Source organism: Scyliorhinus canicula, chromosome 7 (genome assembly GCF_902713615.1).
Source record: "Scyliorhinus canicula chromosome 7, sScyCan1.1, whole genome shotgun sequence".
NCBI classification, from domain to species: Eukaryota; Metazoa; Chordata; class Chondrichthyes; order Carcharhiniformes; family Scyliorhinidae; genus Scyliorhinus; species Scyliorhinus canicula.
This window is the reverse complement of record NC_052152.1, coordinates 47896312-47918982: the sequence shown is the minus strand read 5'-3', so window position 1 is coordinate 47918982 and position 22671 is coordinate 47896312. Positions and strand designations below refer to the sequence as shown.

At 51.3% G+C, this 22671-nt stretch overlaps 1 protein-coding gene across 1 annotated transcript in view; it reads left to right on the top strand.

The window, feature by feature from the left end:
• LOC119968937 (extracellular calcium-sensing receptor-like) overlaps window positions 1-22671 on the top strand; it is a 103065-nt gene that overhangs the window by 14363 nt on the left and 66031 nt on the right.

The following is a 22671-nucleotide window of genomic DNA, read 5'->3' as shown; positions in this document are numbered from 1 at the left end:
CATCCTTCATTTCCCCCGAGATGGTGATGGTGAGCTGCCTTATTGAACTGCTGCAGTCCATGTGGTGTAGGTACACCCACAGTTCTGTTAAGGAGGGAATTCCAGGATTTTGACCCATTGACAATGAAGGTTGGCGATATATTTCCAAGTCAAGATGGTAGCTGATTTGGAGGGGAACCTCCAGGTGATGGTGTTACCAGGTATCTTAATGTTAACGTGCAGGTTCAGTCAGCAGTTAGGAAGGCAAATCCAATGTTAGCATTCACATCGAGAGGCTAGAATACAAGAGCAGGGATGTACTTCTGAGGCTGTATAAGGCTCTGGTCGGACCCCATTTGGAGTATTGAGAGCAGTTTCGGGCTGCTGTCCTTGGAAAGGGTCCAGAGGAGATTTACAAGAATGATCCCTGGAATGAAGAGCTTGGCACTTGAGAAGTGGTTGAGTACTTTGTGTCTGTACTCATTTGAGTTTAGAAGGAGGAAGAATTTAGAAGGATACTGCGAGGCCCGGATAGAGTGGACGTGGAGAGAATGTTTCCACTAGTAAGAAAACTAGAACCCAAGGGCACAGCCTCAGACTGAAGGGACGATCCTTTAAAACAGAGATAAGGAGGAATTTCTTTAGCCAGAGGGTGGCAAATCTGTGGAACTCTTTGCCGCAGAAGGCTGTGGAGGCCAAATCACCGAGTCTTTAAAACAGAGATAGATAGATTCATGCTTAATAAGGGGATCAGGGGTTATGGGGAGAAGGCAAGAAAATGGGGATGAGAAACATATCAGCCATGATTGAATGGCAGAGCAGACCTGATGGGCCGAATAGCCTTTTTTCTGCTACTATGTCTTATGGCCTTTTCATCTGCTGCCCTTCTCCTTCTAGATGTTAATGGTTGTGGGCTTGGATTATTTAAGGAGCCTTGGTGAGTTCCTACAGTACATCTTGTAGATGGCACACACTGCTGCCACTGTTCATCAGTGGTGGAGGGAGTGAATGTTTGTGGAAGGAGTGTCTATCTAGCAGGTTGCTTTGTCCTAGATGGTGTCAAGTTTCTTGAGTGATGTTGGAGCTGCACTCATCCAGGCAAGTGGAGAGTATTCCATCACACCTCTGATTTGTGCCTTGTAGATGGTGGGCAGTCTTTTGGTAGTCAGGAGGTGAATTACTCACTGCAGAGTTCCCAACTGCTCTTGTATCCATGGTATTTATATAGAACATAGAAAAATACAGCACAGAACAGGCCCTTCGGCCCACGATGTTGTGCCGAACTTTTGTCCTAGATTAAGAACAAATTAATCTATACCCCATCATTCTACTGTAATCTATGTACCTATCCAATAACCGCTTGAAGGTCCCTAATGTTTTCAACTCAACTACTTCCACAGGCAGTGCATTCCATGCCCCCAATACTCTCTGGGTAAAGAACCTATCTCTGACATCCCCCCATTTCTTCCACCATTCACCTTAAATTTATGGCCCCTTGTAATGGTTTGTTCCACCTTGGGAAAAAGTCTCTGATTGTCTACTCTATCTATTCCCCTAATCATCTTATAAACCTCTATCAAGTCGCCCCTCATCCTTCTCCGTTCTAATGAGAAAAGGCCTAGCACCCTCAACCTTTCCTCATAAGACCTACTCTCCATTCCAGGCAACATCCTGGTAAATCTCCTTTGCACCTTTTCTAAATCTTCCACATCCTTCTGAAAATGAGGCGACCAGAACTGCACACAGTACTCCAAATGTGGCCTTACCAAGGTTTTGTACAGCTGCATGATCACCTCACGGCTCTTAAATTCAATCCCCCTGCTAATGAACGCTAGCACACCATAGGCCTTCTTCACAACTCTATCCACTTGAGTGGCAACTTTTGAAGATCTATGAACATAGACCCCAAGATCTCTCTGCTCCTCCACATTGCCAAGAACCCTACCATTAATCCTATATTCCGCATTCATATTTGTCCTTCCAAAATGGACAACCTCACACTTTTCAGGGTTAAACTCCATCTGCCACTTCTCAGCCCAGGTCTGCATCCTATCAATGTCTCTTTGTAGCCGACAACAGCCCTCCTCATTATCCACAACTTCACCAATCTTATATGGCTAGTAGAGTTGAGTTTCTGGTCGGTGGTAACCAACAGAATATTTATAATTCAGAAATGGTGATTCCATTGTGTTAGGAAAACAAAGGTAGTTTGAAGGGATATATATTTGTATTGGTAATCATCAGAAATAAGGAATAGTTTTAAGTGAGTTGAATTTAAAGTTATGAAAGGGTAAAACCTACAGTTAGATTCATGCTGGACAAAGATGTTTGTATTTGTGAGGGTTAATTAAGTTCCAACTGTGTTTCTATTGTGCTTAGAGTGGGCTACGGCGTGAAGAATAAATGAATTTAGTAACTGCGGCCTTGCAAGGTAGAGAAGCTTTTAAGTTTTAGTTTAGCTAATTTGATTGCAGTTGGAGATAGGTAGTGAGAGAGAAAAAAAGTTCTTGCAGCTCTGCAAGAGGTTTAAAAGGTTGGAGAGGGGACATCTCTCTCAGCTTTGCTAAAGACAAGCCATACTATGGAGTAATGGTTAAGAAAACAAGTGCAGAGATCTGAAGAGCGGCTAGCTATGGAAACTAGAGAAATGAAGAGAAGGTGCCAGGAGTACTGAGGCTATAGCTACTAGAACAGAAAACTGTTCAGAAAACTCACAGAAAGTTGAAAAGGCATTGGATCGTGAGAGGCCAGCAAGATATCTGAACTGATTTTTAGGTTCGTAAGCTGTTACTACAGCCTGTGTAATGTGAATTGAAATAGCTATGGAAATCGATGACCGAATCTAGCCGTTTATCTGAAAACAGTTAAGACAAAGAAAACCTAAAAGGGGGTGATGTACAATCCTGGACTGGAGTGCTGTTAGAAGTGGAGCAAAAAGTGACTGAAAGTGTAATTTGTAAAACCTGAACTGGCATTCTGAATGCAAGCCACTAAGAGAAAACATTATTATGAGAGCAGATTTTAAAGCGTGTTCTTGGGAACGGAGTTTGGAAACTCTCATGTGATCATCATCTGGTGGGATTCTGAGGAGAAATCCACAGACACTAACTTGGGTTCAAAGCGGAGTGCGTGTATTCTACCACAGTCATCTTGTGTGCTTAAAAGGGACTTTTTATGTTAATAATAATAATCTTTATTTAGTGTCACAAGTAGGCTTATATTAACACTGCAATGAAGTTACTGTGAAAAACCCCTCAACGCCACATTACAGCACCTGTTCGGGTACACAGAGGGAGAATTCAGAATGTCCTAATGAGACCATTATAGGTTAAGATGTACTTTGTAATCCGTGTTAAACTTTAAATGTGTGTGTATTTGTTAAGCTAAGGGGGAAGTAAAGGAGTATTGTATTATAATCCAACTTTTCATGTTTAATAAATGTTCTTTTTCATTGTTAAAACTAATTGAGAGTCCTGTGACTCTGCTTCTCCACATTTTATAAAAATAAAATATAAGTTATGGGGCTGGATTCTCCGTTCCTATGGCTAACTGCCAACGGCAGCGGTGGTGTTTTATGACACGTCATGAACCCCTCCCGGATTCCGGTACCGGTGAAGGGCTAGCACCGGTGCCGCGTGAAACACTCGTGGATCACGCGGAGAACGGCCAGGTATTGGGCCACGCATGTGTAGGGCTGACAAGCAGCAGCCACGCACACCTACACCCCCACCGGTCATGGCGGAAAACATGGTGCCGGCCGTGCTGGGCCACATACCCGCCCAACCCGTCCCCACAGCCCACACCCTGGCCACCCTCCAACCACTCCCCCCAGCCCTAGCAGAAGCTCCCCGGCCAGCGGCACGCATCCCAGCCGAGAGTGGCAGCGCTGGACACTGTCTGCAATTGGCACGCCAAGTTCCTGACCACTGGGACCACACATGGCTCGCAGTGTTGGGAACTCGGCCCATCGGGGGGCGTGGCATTGTGGGTTGGCTGGCTGATGACATGACAATGGCGTTGCGACTGCGTGAGGCGCGCATCATAATTACACCTATTTGGAGAAGGCGGAGCATCGTAAACAGGAGTCAAACCGGCACCTGCCCAATTCCGACATTGGAGGCCATTCTCCACCCGATAGCCGATCCCGATTTTGGCATCGGGCTACAGAGAATTCTGCCCACAGTCTTTTGAGCCGGGGTTCCATTCTGGAATCTTCCCATCAAGTTATAACATCAACTGGGATCGTAACAGTTGAATATCAAAGGTGTGCTGTCCTTCCACCAAATTTCACCTTACCTAACATGCCAAGTTCAGCGGCGGGATTCTCCGACCCCCCTCCACCGGGTCGGAGAATCGCCGGGGGCCGGCATCAATCCCGCCGCCGGCAGGTCCCGAAGTCTCCGACACCAGAGATTCGGCGGGGGCGGGAATCACGCCGCGCCTATCAGCGGCCCCCCCCCCCCCGGCGATTCTCCGGCCCGCGATGTGCCGAAGTCCCGCCGGCGTGGATCAAACCACCTACCTTACCAGCAGGACCAGGCGGCGCGGGCGGGCTCTGGGGTCTTGGGGGGGGCGCGGGACGATCTGGCCCCAGGGGGTGCCCCCACGGTGGCCTGGCCCGCGATCAGGGCCCAACGATTGGCGGGCGGGCCTGTGCAATGGGGCCACTCTTTTCCTTCCGCCTTCGCCATAGTCTTCACGATGGCGGAGGCGGAAGCGACCCCCTCCCCACGCATACGCGGGGATGACGTCAGCAGGCACTGACGCTCTGGCGCAAGTACGGACTTCCGCTGGCCGGCGAAGTCCCTTCGGCCCCGGCTGGCGTGGCGCTAAAGGCCGTTCCCGCTGGCCAGCGGGCGCCAAGTACTCCGGCGCAGGCCTAGCCCCTCAATGATAGGGCTTGGCCCCTATAGGTGCGGAGACGTCCGCACCTTTGGGGTGGCCCGATGCCGGAGTGGTTCACGCCACTTCATCACGCCGGGACCCTCCGCCCGCCGGGTGGGGGAGAATCACGCCCCTGGTATCTTTAAATAAAATACTTCTTCAACAATTCAATGATGTTCTGCAAACTGAAGCAGAAGTGGATCCTATTTGACTGTGACGGTAAATAACTGAAAACACTGGAAATATTCAGCAGGACAAGCTGCATTTGTGGAATAAATTAGAGTTGGAATTGAGGGCTCAATGAGCTGAAACACCTATTCCTCTCCAAAATGCTGTCTGAACTGTTGATTATTTCCAGAATGTTCGATTATTATTTCAGATTTCCAATACCTGCAGTATTTTGCCTCAAATAACTGCAAATGCAAAGATGACTTTTCTTTTTTAAAATAAATTTAGAGAACCCAATTCTTTTTTCCCAATTAAGGGCTATTTAGCATGGCCAATCCACCTAGCCTGCACATCTTTGGGTTGTGGGGGTGAAACCCACGCAGACACACGGGGAGAACGTGCAAACTCGACACGGACAGTGACGCAGGGCTGGAATCGAACCCGGGTCCTCAGCACCGGAGGCAGCAGTGCTAATCACTGCACTACCGTTTCACTCTTGAATGACTTTTCTAATGAGAAGTATCGACATATTTCTAATTCCTTTGATGTGAAAGCTTATAATTACTAGGTTTTGTTGCTCACAGAAACAGGCAAAGTGGGAAGAAGACTTGGAGGTCAATCTCCCTTCACTGAATATTCAGACCTCACTGAATATCGGGGAGGAGGGGGGTGGTGGTTCTTTCTGCCTGGGGCCAGCCTCGGCGGCTCTATCAGGCCCCGCCCCGCCACTGTGACAGCGTAAACCGCGGCCACTGGTTTTTCTTTTCAGAATGGCTCAAAGTCTGGACTAAAACTCAGCTTTGCTGCTGGAGAGCTACAATCAGAGCCTGAGAAAATATCAGAAAATTCCGCACTTTGTCAAAATGTTAACCACTCCTCGACAGAGTTAATATTGAATTCATTACAATGAATTATTGTTACAAACTTTTAACAATACACGGTATTTTCATTAAAGCTTTATAGGAGAAGATATATGTGCAATAGGAGCATCTTCACTTTAAATGTACGAATGTTTGAACGAAAAGTATAAAATATTTCCCTCACATATGCCTCATTATTTAATCATTGGTTTTCTAAGTATCAGGAGTGTCCTCTAATCATTAGGAGTGACTTTACCTGCGCCTGTCCAGTGGGAATGGGGCATGCAGACAATTAAAATCATAGCAGCATGCTGTGCACACCAAGGCACTGCTTAATCTGAGATTCAGGTATTGAGGCAGGTCTGGTGAGATCCTGCAGTCTGCCTCCCTCTTGCAGCTCTCCGCGTAGTAATGTGTTGTACCTTGCATGGTTTCACCACACAGAGTGGCCTGTATTTGGAAGGGGCAACTGCAGTTCACATCAGATGAGAAAGGTAAGATTGAAAGTGAGGAAGCAGCAAAAACAATAGGGAGGGCCACCTCAATAACTTGCAGCAAGAGATGTCAAAGCTGAGCCAATCGCAGAGCGACTCCGGTGACTTGCTCATCCCCCTACCCTGAACACCTATATAGTGCCTGTCTACATTAATGGCTCTTGCAAGAAAGCCTTCATCGCTCCCTAATTCTGCACCGAAGAACACTGCGGGAGCAGTTGTTTCCCACCACACCCAGTTACATGGCATGAAATGGAACTAAATTTCCAGCTGTGATCGTCCCCCACATCCAGTCATCCCTAGAAGAGAGCCAGCTGCTAACCTCTGAGTGCCTGGATATCCATCTACAATTGGTGCTAGTCTCCTTGGTCTTCAGGGGCCTTTAGGCTTTATTCAGGACCTGGTTCCAAAGCTGGGTGGATCATGGGTCAAGCTGTTCTCCTCAGATTTACTGTGACTGCAGAGGCCTAATTGGTGGTCCTTAAAAGGGAACCTAGAAGCCACAGGAAAGGAGGTAAGTATATTTTTTTAACTTTCCTTGTGGACCCAGAAGAAGCACTAATGTTCCTCCAGGTGCTATATCAGTATTGTTGACCACTGCTCACCGATACCCACCCCCTGCCCTCACATCCACTATTAATCTCTCCCATCCCCCCTCCCTGCAGCACCCCATCGCCCACCCCACCTGCGTTTATATTGGCTCCACATTTTCGACCGCTTTCTGGAACACTCCAATAGGTGAGCTGTTTACGAATGCTCAGGTGATGTCCTCAGGTAGCTGACATTAAGTAGATAAGTCTCGCACAATTTGGAGTTAACACGGAACCTCCACTTGGTGGGCGGACTTTCTAGATTATTTACCGATAGCCTTCCATTTCCCAGCAAAGACCAAATTTCTCAGCCATTGAAAGCTTGAGCCAACTTCTAAATCAATGACATATTGACAATACAAACTCAGAAGCTGCTTTTAAGTCATATTTTAGCCCACAGTGCCAACTATGATAGCATGATAAATTTATTTCCCAGCACAATTGATGCTGTGTCAAAATCTTGCAATTCCCAGCACTAGAGGCCGTACCTACATCAAATGAAGTGCAGCGGTTCAGGAATGTAGCTCAATGCCATCTTCTGAAGGGAAATTAGGGATGGGCAATAAAAGCTGAACAAATAAAATTAAATACTTTCACTCATTTCTTACACAACTGTCGACCCACAGTGCCTTTTTCTGAGAAGCAGGTTTCCTAATTCTGCTGCCACAAAATTCCACAATCATGACCTCAGCAAAGCTGGTCGAAGGCTGCTGTTGTTCATGTTGGAACCCTGAAGATGCTCCTGGCAGCAGCTTCTGGGGTGCGAATTTCCTGATGCAGACAGCGGCACTTCGGCTGCTGCTGGGGCAGTCCGGCCCAATTGATTTTCTGGCTTCATGACAGGTATTGGGTGAGGGGATAACAAGGTAGAAGAGGAGCTGTCACCCTGGCAAAGAAACACAGACCATTCCCATGGTGCTACTACCATCCCTATGCAGCAGGGGTTAATTATTTCCACTGATGTGCAGGACAATGCACGGTGGCAGATGAGTGATTCCTTGAAAGCCCCACCTATTCAGTTTGCCTTCCTACCCAAGGTCTGTCTTGCCTAGGTGGAGCCCAAACTCAGAGCCTGTAAGGCAGAAACTTGAGCTTTCACTAAACCTGAAAAGGCCGGTGACACTACTTCCATTTGTGAGGACCCAGCACCAGTGTCTCTGAAGGTTTCCACATTCTCCAAGATATACCGCAGAGTGCGCGTTCCATGCAAGTTGTCACAGCACAAACTGTCATTGTCCTGCAACCTGGAACAGAATGTTTGAGGTTCCTGATTACTAATCATATATTTACTATGCCACAGTATTAACATGGTGTTGAATCATTCCTAAATAAAGGGCATTGCCCCTCAAGGTTTACAATTCTCATTTTTTTATTTTTTAAACACACAGCTTGTTATTTCAGCGTGTTCAACACCACAGACAGGTTTTATTTTTGAAGGAAAAAAATATAATTCCAAATAAGCCCCATGTTCTAAAGTGTATATTGCGGAACCCAATTTGGTAACGCCTCACAGAAATGGGAACAGCACTGTGCCTCCAGCCAACTTCTCCTGCTCGGTATTGCTCACAATGCAGCTTTCTGTGTTGTAACCGGCCACACTGATTTACTCATTTCGAGAAGAGTATTTAGGAGCTGTTGCACCTGCCATAGTTGACCTCTGCTGGTACTATAGTTACCATCTTTGTTACTGAGGTTGCCACACTCCACTGCATCTGACATAACTCCCCGGAGCCGTTCTAGCTTTTGGAAATGGTGACGCTTTTGCTTTCTCTGTCTGGAACCGAGTACTTGTAGCACAAAGTATGCATGGGAAAGAGGTACGAGATAGCAAACTTATTTCAAGATTTCAGATGACAAGAGTTATCCAGAGGACTGTGACTGTAAACATCCAAATGATAACATTTCTTCTGGTTGGAATATTTTTTAACTCATGCTGTTTCATGGATATTTAGAGAGGAAGAAACCTTTCCCCTGAGTGGAGGGGTCAGTAACCAGGGGGCACGGATTTAAGGCAAGGGACAGGAGATTTAGAGGGGATTTGAGGAAAAATCTTTTTCGCCCAGAGGATGGTGGGAATCTGGAACTCACTGCCTGAGGCGGGAACCCCCACAACTTTTGAAAAGTATTGAGATGAGCACTTGAAATTCCATAGCCTAGAAGGCTATGGACCGAGTGCTGGAAAATGGGATAAGTGTAGATCAGAGGTTGATGGTGGGCGCAGAGATGACAGGCTGTGTTATAAAACTCTAGGGGCTGGAATCTCCGCTGTCGTGATTCTCTTTTGCGCCGGCAGCGCACCCACCCCCGGGGATTTCCCCACGGCGTGAGGCTGCCTACAAGGGGAAATCCCATTGGCTGGTTGGCGGGATGGAGAATCCCGCCACTGGCGGAGACGCGTATGGGGAAAACTGGTCCAGCGGGATGGAGAATCCCGCACTATGATTCTGGCATTAAAAACCAGTCTGTGCAATTGCCATACATGTCAAGTAAAATTGTTTTACTTTGCAATATTTTTCCCTTGTGTAAAATGCAAGGACTATATAACCTTCTCCAAGTGAACTATTTTTGTGTTATTATATTCCGGCTGTTTCAAGGGAAACATCAGCAAATGATTTACTTTTTACTTTATTCTATTGATTAAGAAACATAATCTGAGGGATTCTCCATTCGCAGGATCCTCCGCTTCACCGGCAGCCCACCCAAGCCCACAGGTTTCCCAGTGGCCTGGGGGTGGCTACAATGGGAAACCCCATTGGCCAGTTGCAGGACAGAGAATCCCACTAGCGGCAGGAGCGTCCTGCGCCGGAAAATGGGGCTGGTGGAACGGAGAATCCCACCCAAGAAATAGGAGCGGGATGAGGCTATTTGGCCTCTTGAGCTTGGTCTGCAATAACGGCCTCTGATTAAATCCTCCAGTTAATACCGTGAAACACCATGGGGTGCATTTTTCATACATGTGATTTTTGGATAGCTCGTTGGTAATTACACTGGTGGAAAACAAATAACTAGTAGCCCACTGGCTTTGTGCTGATATGGTATTAGTTGGGCTGCCTGGCACCTCGGTCTGGATAAAGTTTTGTTGTGATTTGTGAATGGGGGTTTGTTCTTCAGAAGTGGAATCAGGTGTGACTGGAAAGCCAAATGGATTGGGGTCAGGCTGTGATACTGTGGTGGGGGCAGGTGTGGTGAGGTGCCAGGTATTGTGGGTGACCAGGTGTGGTGAGGGGCCAGATATGGTGGGTTGAGGTGCCCTGTGTTGTGAATGACCAGGTGTGTTGAGGGACAAGATATGGTGGGCGCCAGGTGTGGCAGGGGCAGATGAGCTGAGGTGACAGGTGTGGCAAAGACCAGGTTTCGTGAGTGTCCAAGTGCTATGAGGGACCATGTGTTGTGAGGGACCATGTATGGTGTCCATGCGTGGTGAGGGACCAGGTGTGACGTTGGGCAGGTGTGATGAGGGACCAGGTTTGGTGAGAGACCTGGTGTGATATTGGGGTGGTGTGGTGAGGGACCAGGTGTGGGGAGAGACCAGGTTTTGTGAGAGACCAGGTGTGGCATTGGGCAGGTATGGTGAGGGACCAAGTTTGGCAGTGACAGATGTGTGGGGCCAGGTGAGGTGGGTAAGGTGTGGCAGTGGCAGGTGAGCTGAGGAGCCAGGTGTGGCAAGTGTGGTGGAGATGAAGTATGGTGAGGGACTAGGAGTGGCATTGAGCAGGTGTGTGGAGAGACCAGGTGTGGTGGGGCAGGTGAGCTGAAGGGCCAGGTGGAGTAAGAGACCAGGTTTGGTGAGAGTCCAGGTGTCATGAGGAACCAGGTGTGATGAGGGACCAGGCGTGGTGAGAGACCAGGTTTGGTGAGGGACCAGGTGTGGCAATAGGCAGGTGTGGTGAAGGGACCAGGTGTGGCGGCAGGTGTGGTGAAGGACTCGGTGTGGCAGGGGCAGGTGTTGTGAGGGACCAGGTGTGATGAGATACCAGTGTGAAGTGTATTAGATGTGATGAGGGGCCGTGTGTAGCAAGGGGCAGGTGTGATAAGGGACTAAGAGTTTTGGGAGCAGGTATGATGGGGCCAGATGTGGTGAGGGACCAGGTGTGGGGGGCAGGCGTGGTGAGGAATAGGTATGATGAGGAACAATATGTGGTGCAGGACCAGGTGTGGCGGGGGCAGGTGTATTGAGGAACCAGGTGTATTGAGGAACCAGGGCAATTGTGATGAGGGACCTGATATGGTGGGTCACCAGTTTGGCAGGGGCAGATGTATGGGGATCATGTGTTATGAGGGCCAGTTGGGGTGTGGGGAAGGAGCAGGTGTATTGAGGAACCAGGTGTATTGAGGAACCAGGTGTGGTAAGGGACCAGGTGTGTTGGGAACTAGGTGTGGCAGGGGCAGCTGTGTTGATGAGCCAAATGAGGCGAAAGTCCAGTTTGGTGAGAGCCTAGGTGTGGTGAAGGACCAAGTGTGGCAGAGATGAAGGTCAAGGAGTGACAGGTGTGGTGAGGGGCCAGGTGTGATGAGGGGCCGAGTGTGGCAGGGGGCAAATATGGTGAGGAAACAAGTGTGGTAAAAGACCATGTCTGGAGAGAGCCCAGGTGCGCTGAGGGACCAGGTGTGAGAAGGGAACAGGTGTGATGATGGAACAGGTGTGATGAGGAAGCAGTTGTGGTGCGGGACCAGGTTTGGTGGGGACCAGGATTGGTGGGACCTGGTTTGACGGGGCCAGGTGCGCTGAGGGACCAGGTGTGAGAAGGGAACAGGTGTGATGATGGAACAGGTGTGATGAGGAAGCAGTTGTGGTGCGGGACCAGGTTTGGTGGGGACCAGGATTGGTGGGGACCAGGTTTGACGGGGCCAGGTTCGGTGAGGGACCAGGTTTAATGAGGGACCTGGTTTGCTGTGAAACCACGTTTGTTGGGGACCAGGTGTGACGGGTCAGGTGTGTTGGGGGGCCAGGTGTGGTGAGGGACCAAGTGTGGTGGGGGCATATGGTGATGGACCAGGTGCGGTGGGCACAAACGTGTGGTAGAGATGAAGTGTAGTGAGGGACAAGGAGGGGCATAGGTTAGGTGTGGTGAGGATCCAGGTGTGGTGGGGACCAGGTGTGGTAAGGACAGATGTGGTGTGCGACCAGGTGTGCTGAGGAATGTGATGGGCACCAAATGTGGTGAGAGCCTTGTGTTGCAGGGAGCAAGTATGATTAGGAGACAGGTGCGGCGAGAGACCAGATTGGGTGTAAGCCCAGGTGTGATGAAGGGCCAGGTATGGTGAGGGACCAGGTGTGGTGGCGACAGGTACGGTGAGTGACCAGGTGTGGTGGGCATGTGTGGTGAGGGACCAAGTTTGAAGAGGACCAGGTGTGGTGCAGACCAGCTGTGGGGGGTACCTGTTGTGTGAGACAAGTACGAATGAAGCATTCGTTATCATCTTCAGCTCAGTGGATGATTGGATTGGATTTGTTTATTGTCATGGGGATCGAGGTACAGTGAAAAGTATTTTTCTGCGGGCAGCTCAAAAAGATCATTTGGTACATGAAAAGAAAATGCATAATAGGGCAACACAAGATACACAATGTAAATACATAGTCACCGGCATCGGGTGAAGCATACAGGGGTGTAGTATTAATCAGGTCAGTCCATAAGAGGGTCGTTTAGGAGTCGGGTAACAGCAGGGAAGAAGTTGTTTTGAATCTGTTTTGTATCTCCTGCCCAATAGAAGAAGTTTGATCCATCTCAGCTTTCTCCCGATGTTGCCAGCATCAGTCTTCAGCCAATGCGATTCACTCCACGTGATATCAGACATTGGGGTTTGGTACTGCGCGTGATCTCCTCCACCCCCAAAAACCTCTGAGCGAGCCATTGTCCACAACACACTCCCTATTTAAACTTGAATACAACACATGAAAAGCAAACAAAAATATGCTCATCCCTCACTGTCTATAAGTTCACTAAGCCAATCCCAATCACAAAAGATAGACTTTTATCCCACAAGCCCCCAATTTTGTTATGGGTCAGGGTTTAGAAACTCTAAAGTATATTATGAAGTCCATCTGAATTTATGTTGAATTTGGCTAGGATGTGCACAAGAGCCTTCCCTTCAGGTGTGATTCAACAGTCTTCCCAGACACTTCAATCAAAGCTTTATTCTTTTTTTAAAAATAATTTTTATTGGAATTTTTTGAAAAATATATATCAACAAAACAATAACAATAACAATAATAAACACCCCCGGCACCCGTAACCACGCATATAACAAACCCCCCCCCAACCCCAATAAACAACAAAATAAATTAACAATAAGCAAATTAACATAAACACTATCCCCCTAACCCCTCCCCCCCCCCCCCCCCGGTTGCTGCTGCTGCTGACCCAGTACCTTATCGTTGAGCCAGAAAGTCGAGGAAAGGCTGCCACCTCCTAAAGAACCCTTGTACCAACCCCCTCAGGGCGAACTTGACCCTCTCCAACTTAATGAATCCCGCCATGTCATTAATCCAGGTCTCCACACACGGAGGTCTCGCATCTTTCCACTGCAGCAAGATCCTCCGCCGGGCTACTAGGGACGCAAAGGCCAAGACATCGCCCTCTTTCGCCTCCTGCACTCCCGGCTCCACCCCAACCCCAAATATCGCGAGTCCCCAGCCTGGCTTGACCCTGGATCCCACCACCCTCGACACCGTCCTTGCCACCCCCTTCCAGAACTCCTCCAGTGCCAGGCATGCCCAGAACATATGGGCATGGTTCGCTGGACTCCCCGAACACCTGACGCACCTGTCTTCGCCCCCAAAGAACCTACTCATCCTAGATCCGGACATGTGGGCCCGGTGCAGCACCTTGAACTGGATGAGACTAAACCTCGCACATGAAGAGGAGGAGTTCACCCTCTCCAGGGCGTCCGCCCATGTCGCCTCCTCAATCTGCTCCCCCAGCTCCACCTCCCACTTAGCCTTCAGCTCCTCTACCGACGCCTCCCCCACCTCCTGCATTACCTGGTAGATGTCAGACACCTTCCCATCCCCGACCCACACCCCCGAAAGCACCCTATCCCTTACCCCCCATGGGGGTAGCAAAGGGAACCCCTCCACCTGTCGCCTAGCAAACGCCTTGACCTGAAGGTACCTGAACATATTCCCCGGGGGGAGCTCAAACTTGTCCTCCAGTTCACCAAGGCTCGCAAACCTCCCGTCAATAAACAGGTCTCCCAACTTCCTAATGCCCGCCCTGTGCCACCCCAGGAACACACCATCCATGTTCCCTGGGACAAACCGGTGGTTCCCCCGCAGCGGGGCCTCCACCGAGCCCCCCACTCCCCCCTGTGTCGCCTCCACTGCCCCCAAATTTTGAGGGTAGCCGCCACCACCGGGCTCGTAGTGTACCTCGTTGGAGGGAGCGGCAGCGGCGCCGTTACCAGTGCCTTCAGGCTCGTGCCTCCACAGGACGTCATCTCCATCCGTTTCCATGCTGCCCCCTCCCCATCCATTACCCACTTACGTACCATCGAGCTGTTAGCCGCCCAATAGTACCCAGAGAGGTTGGGCAGCGCCAGCCCCCCTCTATCCCTGCCCCACTCCAAAAAGACCCTCCTTACCCTCGGAGTCCCGTGCGCCCAAACAAATCCCAGAATGCTGCTGTTCACCCTCCTAAAAAAGGCCCTCGGAATGAAAATAGGGAGGCACTGAAACAAAAACAAAAACCTCGGGAGCACCGTCATTTTAACGGACTGTACTCTACCCGCCAATGACAACGGCAGCATGTCCCACCTTTTAAACTCCTCCTCCATCTGCTCCACCAACCTAGTAAAATTAAGCTTGTGCAGAGTCCCCCAGCTCCTAGCCACCTGAACCCCCCAGGTACCTAAAACTCCTCACTGCCCTCTTTAGCGGGAGCCTACCAATCCCCTCGTCCTGATCTCCCGGGTGTACGACAAACAGCTCACTCTTGCCCAGGTTCAATTTATATCCCGAGAAACTCCCGAACTCAGCAAGAATCTCCACCACCTCCGGCATTCCCCCCATCGGGTCTGCTACATACAACAGCAAGTCGTCCGCATACAGCGACACTCGGTGCTCCTCCCCACCTCGCACCAAACCCCTCCACCTCCTCGACTCCCTGAGAGCCATGGCAAGAGGCTCAATTGCCAGCGCAAAAAGCAAGGGGGACAGGGGGCACCCCTGCCTCATCCCACGGTGGAGCCTGAAGTATTCGGACCTCCTCCCATTTGTCGCTACACTCGCCATCGGGGCCTTGTACAGCAACCTCACCCATTTAATAAACCCCACCCCAAACCCGAACCTCTCCAACACCTCCCACAAGTACCCCCACTCAACCCTGTCAAAGGCCTTCTCCGCATCCAATGCCACCACAATCTCCGCCTCTCCTTCTGCTGCCGGCATCATTATCACATTTAGCAGCCTTCGCACGTTAGTGTTCAGCTGCCTCCCCTTCACAAAACCCGTCTGATCTTCATGTACCACCTCCGGCACCCAGTCCTCTATTCTAGTGGCCAAGATCTTCGCCAGCAACTTGGCGTCTACATTCAGCAGTGAAATCGGCCTGTATGATCCGCACTGCAAGGGGTCCTTATCACGCTTCAGATCAGGGAGATTAGTGCCTGAGACATCGTCGTGGGCAGAACACTCCTCTCCCATGCCTCGTTGAAGGTCCTAACCAACAGGGGGCCCAGCAGGTCCGCATATTTCTTATAAAATTCAACCGGGAACCCATCCGGTCCCGGCGCCTTCCCCGACTGCATGTGGCCAATCCCACTGACCAGCTCCTCCAACTCAATCGGCGCCCCCAGTCCCTCCACCTGCTCCTCCTGCACCCTTGGAAATCGGAGCCTGTCTAAAAAACTCTCCATTCCCCCTCCCACCGATGGCGGCTCCGACCGGTACAGTTCCCTATAGAAGTCCCTAAAGACCTCATTGACCTCTGCCCCCTGCCGCATCACATTCCCATCTCTATCCTTCACTCCACCAATCTCCCTAGCCGCGTCCCGCTTACGAAGCTGGTGCGCCAGCATCCTGCTCGCCTTCTCTCCATACTCATAGACCGCTCCCTGGGCCTTCCTCCACTGTGTCTCCGCCTTTCTGGTGGTCAATAAATCAAACTTGGCCTGCAAGCTACGCCGCTCCCCCAGCAATCCCTCCTCCGGGGTCTCCGCGTACCTCCTATCCACACTCAACAGCTCCTCCACCAGTCTCTCCCTCTCCCTCCTCTCCCCCCTCTCCCTATGGGCTCGGATGGAGATCAGCTCCCCCCTAATCATTGCCTTCGGAGCCTCCAACACCATCCCACCTGGACCTCCCCAGTATCATTGACCTCGAGGTACCTCGCGACACATCCCCGAACCCTCCTACACACCTCCTCATCAGTCAACAACCCCACGTCCAGACGCCAAAGCGGGCGCTGGTCCCGCACCTCCCCCATCTCCAGATCCACTCAATGCGGAGCATGGTCTGAAATCGCAATAGCCGAATACTCAGCCTCCTCCACCCTCGGGACCAGTCCCCTGCTCAAAACAAAGAAATCAATGCGGGAATAAACCCTGTGCACATGGGAGAAAAAAAGAGTACTCCCGAGCCCTCGGCCTCCCGAACCTCCAGGGATCCACTCCTCCCATCTGGTCCATAAACCCCCTCAACACCTTGGCCGCCGCCGGCCTCCTGCCTGTCGTTGAACTAGAACGATCCAGTAGGGGATCCAGCACCGTATTGAAGTCCCCCCCAATGATCAAGCCCCCCACCTCCAGGCCAGGAATGCGGCCCAACATACGCCTCATGAAACCAGCATCATCCCAATTTGGGGCGTACACATTAACCAACACCACCCTCTCCCCCTGCAGCTTACCGCTCACCATCACATATCTGCCGCCACTATCAGCCACAACCTCAGACGTCTCAAACGCCACCCTCTTCCCCACCAGGATCGCCACCCCCCGGTTCTTCGAGCCGAGCCCTGAGTGGAAAACCTGCCCCACCCACCCCTTCCTCAGACGGACCTGCTCCGCCACCTTCAGGTTGGTCTCCTGGAGCATGGCCACGTCCGCCTTCAGCCCCTTCAGATGCGAAAACACCCGGGCCCGCTTAACCGGCCCATTCAACCCCCTCACGTTCCACGTAATCAGCCGGATCAGGGGGCACCCCGCCCCCTCCCCCGTCGACTAGCCATAGCCCATCGACTGCTCGCCCCTGGCCATCACCCATTCGGCCCGTTTCCCATGGCGATAGTACCTCACCCCGACCCCCCCCGACCCGCACCAACTCCTCCCTGGCCAATCCAGCAGCAACCCGATATCCCCCCCTCCCAGGGCTAGGACCCCTCCTAGCCCCGACTCTCCCTCCACTGTACTCCCGTGAGCCAGCTGATTTCTGCTGACCCCGGCAGCTCCCGCTCTAACTCCGACCCCTCCCGATATGAGGTCCCCCCTCTTCCCCTGCATCAGCTCCTGGGCACCGCTTCAGCGTGGGAAACCCGGTCTAATAACCACGGCCCTCGCCACCAGCTCCACCCCCTTGGCCCGCAGCGCGGGAAACCAGAGAAAAGCCCGCGCTTTCACACTGCCCCACCCCACCAACGCAGCTCCCAAACCGCAGTCCCAAACCAACCACCAACTCCGTACAAAGACACAGATCAACCACAAACCCCAGTACACCCCTTAGAACACAAAACCATAACCCACATCGTCCGAAAGCGAGAGAAAAAACAGAAACAAACAGAATAACTAGCTACAGCATAAACAATGATACATGAATAGAAAAACTCCCACAGCCCTCAATCTCTAGTTCGAGTCCAGCTTTTCAGCCTGCACAAAGGCCCACGCTTCCTCCGGGGACTCAAAGTAGTGATGTCGGTCCTTGTAGGTGACCCACAGGCGCGCAGGCGGCAACATGCCAAACTTCACCTGCTTTCCATGGAGCACCGCCTTCGTCCAGTTAAACCTGGCTCTCCGCTTGGCCACCTCCGCACTCCAGTCCTGGTAGATACGCACTATCGAATTCTCCCACTTACTACTCCTCACCTTCTTGGCCCATCGGAGAACACACTCCCGGTCACTGAACCGATGTGACCGCACCAGCACCGCCCGCGGGGGTTCATTCACCTTAGGCCGCCTGGCCAGTACTCTGTGGGCCCCCTCCAGCTCCAGGGGCAGATGGAAGGATCCTGCCCCCACCAGCGAGTTCAACATCACGGCCACATAGGCCGGCAGGTCCGACCCCTCCAGCCCTTCCTCGAGGCCCAGGATCCGCAGGTTCTTCCTCCGTGACCGAAGCTCCATCTCCTCGAACTGATCTTGCCACTTTTCATGAAGCGCCTCGTGTATCTCCACCTTCCCCATGAGGGCTGGAACCTCCTCCTCACGCTCAGAGGCCTGCTGCTGCAACTCAAGTATCGCTGCACGCTGGGTTGTCTGGGTCTCCAGCAGCTTACTCGTCGTCACCTTCAGGGATTCCAACAACTCCCCTTTCAGCTCCATGAAATAGCACAGAAGGGCCGCCTGCTGCTCCTCAGCCCACTGCCTCCACTCCTCAGGGGCTCCACCGGCCGCCATTTTGTCCACCTTGCCCCCGCTTTTCCAGGGGAGCTGCTGCCATTTTTCTCCTCGCCCCACTTTGAGTCAGCACCATAAATCCCGGGGGGTTTTGCTCCAGACCCCTTTATCCACAGGGAATCTTCGAATCAGCGCTGTTTGGGTCCCTTAAAAGAGCCCACAAGTCCTTTTAAAGCGGGAGCTGCCGAACATGCGGCTTAGCTCCGCATAGCTGCAACCGGAGGTCATCAAAGCTTTATTCTAAGAACTTTGTTAATATATATAAGAACTTTTATCAATTATAAACATAAAAACACCCCACAGCTACAGTAATCTACGTATAACACTTAATGAATTCCCCCTTAACTGTTCCAATTCAAAAACAAAATCCCATAAACCAAAAAATCCTTTTCAAGGGCGTGGTCCAGCACTCTGCATTCTCACTTGAATAAGACTGGCTTTCCCTGAGAATCTGACCCCGTCTCACCCTTCCGGAAAGCATCTTTTAAGTTACCAAAACAGGTAACTACAATTAATAGGAGTTTATTTCTGGAACAACTCTTTAAAATGAAAATAGAGAGAGACAGGCAGAAACACCTATTTTCTCTGTCTGTAGTCCACAGCAGTCAAAATTGAAAGCAAAAGTAAAACAAACCTCACAGCCGCAGCTCAGCTCCACCCACTAAATGGCATCATTGAAGCCATGTGATCAGACAAAAACCATTCTTAAGCGGACACTCCCATGACAGTGGCCATGGAGAGAGGGCAGTTGCTGAGGTGGAGGCCGGCATCGGGCAACCAAGTGAGTCCCCGCTGCATTGAGATGTCCCAATGGCATGCATGGCACGAACCCCACATCACTCACACATCACCCGTCTCCCCCACACCAACCCCAAATCATCCCCACACCACTCCACTGCCCCCATGACACCCATCTCCCCCACACCATCTCACACCACCCCTCACTACCCCCACACCACCCCATCTCCTCCACACACCATCCCACCTCCCCCAGACCATGCACCACCCCAACCCATGATCCTCCAACTGCACCTGCAGGCGCTGGATGGTTGCTGACCACTCCTCATGTGGCTCTGCGATTGCATCTCCATTATTGATGGGACCATCCTTTCCAAAAGCCCATGACCTGTCTGGATGGCAGGTAGTCCCTGGGGTTGGACCGCTCTCCAACTGTCCATGCCCTCAGTGGTTCCTGCCTCCACCTAGATGTACCGCTGCACATGTGTGGTGCGCATCGGATAGTGCCCCATGAGCCTCTTCGCTAAAGTGCCCAATCTCAGTGAGAGTCTCTGGGATAGTGGAAGGTGTTGGAAACAACTGTGACCGGAGGTCATCCCTGGTGGGATGGGGGGATTGCTTGGGCTGGCTTTTGGGGGTTCTCTTCAGTGTCTTCTTTCTCCTCGCTGCTGGTATCCACTTGTGGTTGGGTCGGGGACTGGAGACACCAGAAGAGCCTACCTTGTCGCTAGGTGATCCTGCAAGACACAAGACATGATGCACGATTGACTCCTGGGTGGGCTGGTGGTTTATGGGTGGGCTGGGATGAGAGTGGTGAGGGGGAACTGGGGGCGGTGAGGGGTGGGAAGGGGTTAAAGTGGGGTGGTGAGGGGGTGGGGTGGGGGTGGTCAGGGTGTGGTGAGGGGGTGGTCAGGGCTTGGTGAGGAGGGCTGTGGAATGGTGGTGGTGCAATGCGGTCTCACTTGGTTGTCCGATGCCGACCTCCACCTTGGCGACTGCCCCCTCTGCCCGCTGCAGTGAGAGGCTGCAGCTCTGGCGGTCTCCCTCCAGTTTTCTCCTTCTCTGCAGTTATGTGCTGCCTCCTCCTGGGGCGGGGGGGGGGGGGGGGTGGGGGGGAGGCAGAAAGCACACAGTGTTAGATAGTCGGACACGGGCAGCACAGGGTGTAGGCAGCTGGTGGCCATTGTGGTCAGTGCACCCGGCCATGGTGGGTGGTATGGGTGCTACATATGGTGCAGGGTGGGGAGCATGCACACTGCCAGTGGGTGGGGTTCGGTTGCTCTCCAGGTGGGGTCTTTACGAGTGTGTGGGACGGGGGTTGGTGCCAGGGGCACGGTGCTGCCAACTCACCTTGGCCACACTGAGGAGGTTGTGCAGCATCTTCCGGCACTGCTGTCTGGTCCTGGCGGCAGGGTGCATGGCGCTCATGGCCTCTGCCATCTGCACCAGACCCAGTGTACATTGGTAGGTGGCAGCCTCCTTCCCACCCTGGGGAACAGCGTAGCCCGCCTCTCCTCCACGGCCTCTAGCAAGGTCCTCATCCACATACCAGGGTGCCTCTCTCTCCATGCTGCCATCTTCTTGGCTGGAATGAGTGTGGGTGGGGAGTGGAGTGCTAATATGCGGCTTCAGCTTGTCAGCCTCTGGAGTGTCAATCCCGACCCTGGCGAATCGCCACCGCTTTCATTGGAATTGCTCATGTTCCACGTGACGCCGGTGCTAGCCCATTAACTGCTCATGAATTGGTCTGGGACCAGTAGCAATTTAGTTGCTGTAGAGGTGCACTGATTCAGTCCTGGCATCAACACTTCGGGCTGGATTCACCGTTTTTGAGATTAAATGCGGAGGATTTGTGGCGTTTTACGTTAAAAGAATGGGCGCCGACCCCTCACCGAGCCTGCAACTGGTGAGGGGCTAGGACCCGACCTGCAAGATAGTGCCCCCCGGCCACGTCTTGGCCATCCCCTACCAGACCCCCCCCCAGGCTTTGTGAACCCCCGCCCCCCGGCCAGCAGCACTACTCCATTCCGACTGTGGCGGGGCTAGACACAGTCCGCAGCTGCCATGCCACGTTCACGACCGCTTAGACCACACGACAACCGCGCGGTCGGGAACTCGGCTCTTTGGGGGCGGAGCATTGAGGAGGGCCATAAGATGACAGGCTAACGCCATCCCAACAGCGTGCAGTGCGAGACATGATGCCGCTGTTTCGGAGGGGGCGGAGAATACAAAACCTGCGTCAAACAGGTGCCACCCCCAATTTCGGCGTCAAAAGGATTCCCCGCCCAATCGCCAATTACGAAATTGGCGTCGGGAAACGGTGAATCCTGCCCTTAGTTTCTGAAAGGGAGAATCCCTTTAGGGGATATTAGGGATGGTCTACCTACTGCGTGAAAGGTATTCTGCATTTCAAGAGGGTGATTGACACAATACCGAGGAATCCTGTCTGGAATTTGTCCGATGGCTGATAATTGTTTTGGTCATAAATAATTCTACATTCTTAAGGACTTCAGAACATGTGGGAAGAGGGAGTTAGTAAAATGTGACTAATGAGACTTACTTGATCGCCTTTAAGGCTCTGGGTACAAAATCCCAGGAGATTTTTCTTCAATTGAGCATTGTGGGTTTTTTTCAATTTATTTCTCCTTCGGCAAAGCATTCAAGTATATTTGGAGCACTGTGCCAATTTGCTGGTTGGATGGGCACTGTTGGGCCTTTTGCACCCTTCCTGTGCACTTTTAAATCACTGTTCCTAAGTGTCGTCTCACCAGGAGATCTCTATTACATAAGAAACCTCTTGTCAGGGGGCTGTGACATGTTACATGAATAGAATTGCATTTCCATCTCTTCAGTAACTTAACAGCACAGTATGCTAATTAGGCTCACAGCTTCTAAATTTGTTCCCTGTCTCATTCTGTCACGCACATATTTTTACATTTTCTAAAACAATTACCCTATTATCCTGGCTAAATGAGCCATAGGCACCGCAAGTCACACCAATCCAGGGGATTTGATGTATTTCCTAATAAATTGAGGTTGAGAGCTCTGGAAAATAACTCCACGGTTTTCATGTCTCATGCTGGCGTTAGAAAGATCATCTTCATGTTTGATTGACGGAGTACCATGTTTCAAAATTCACACAAGAATGAATAATCTATTAATATTAGGAAGCAGCAAAGCAAACAAGAACATCAATGATAAAACGGAGGTTCTGTAACATAAACAATTAGACTGCTCTCTCACACCAGGTTCTTCGGTTTTACCACATTCCCATAAAATCTGTCTTTAGAATCAGTGAAAGTTTTGAAAACCATTGGTGCCAAAATTCATTACTGTCCCAAACTGGCTGGCATGCCAACAGGACGCAGTGTAGACCACACTAATATCATTCCCTGGCCTTGTCCTCAGAATTCA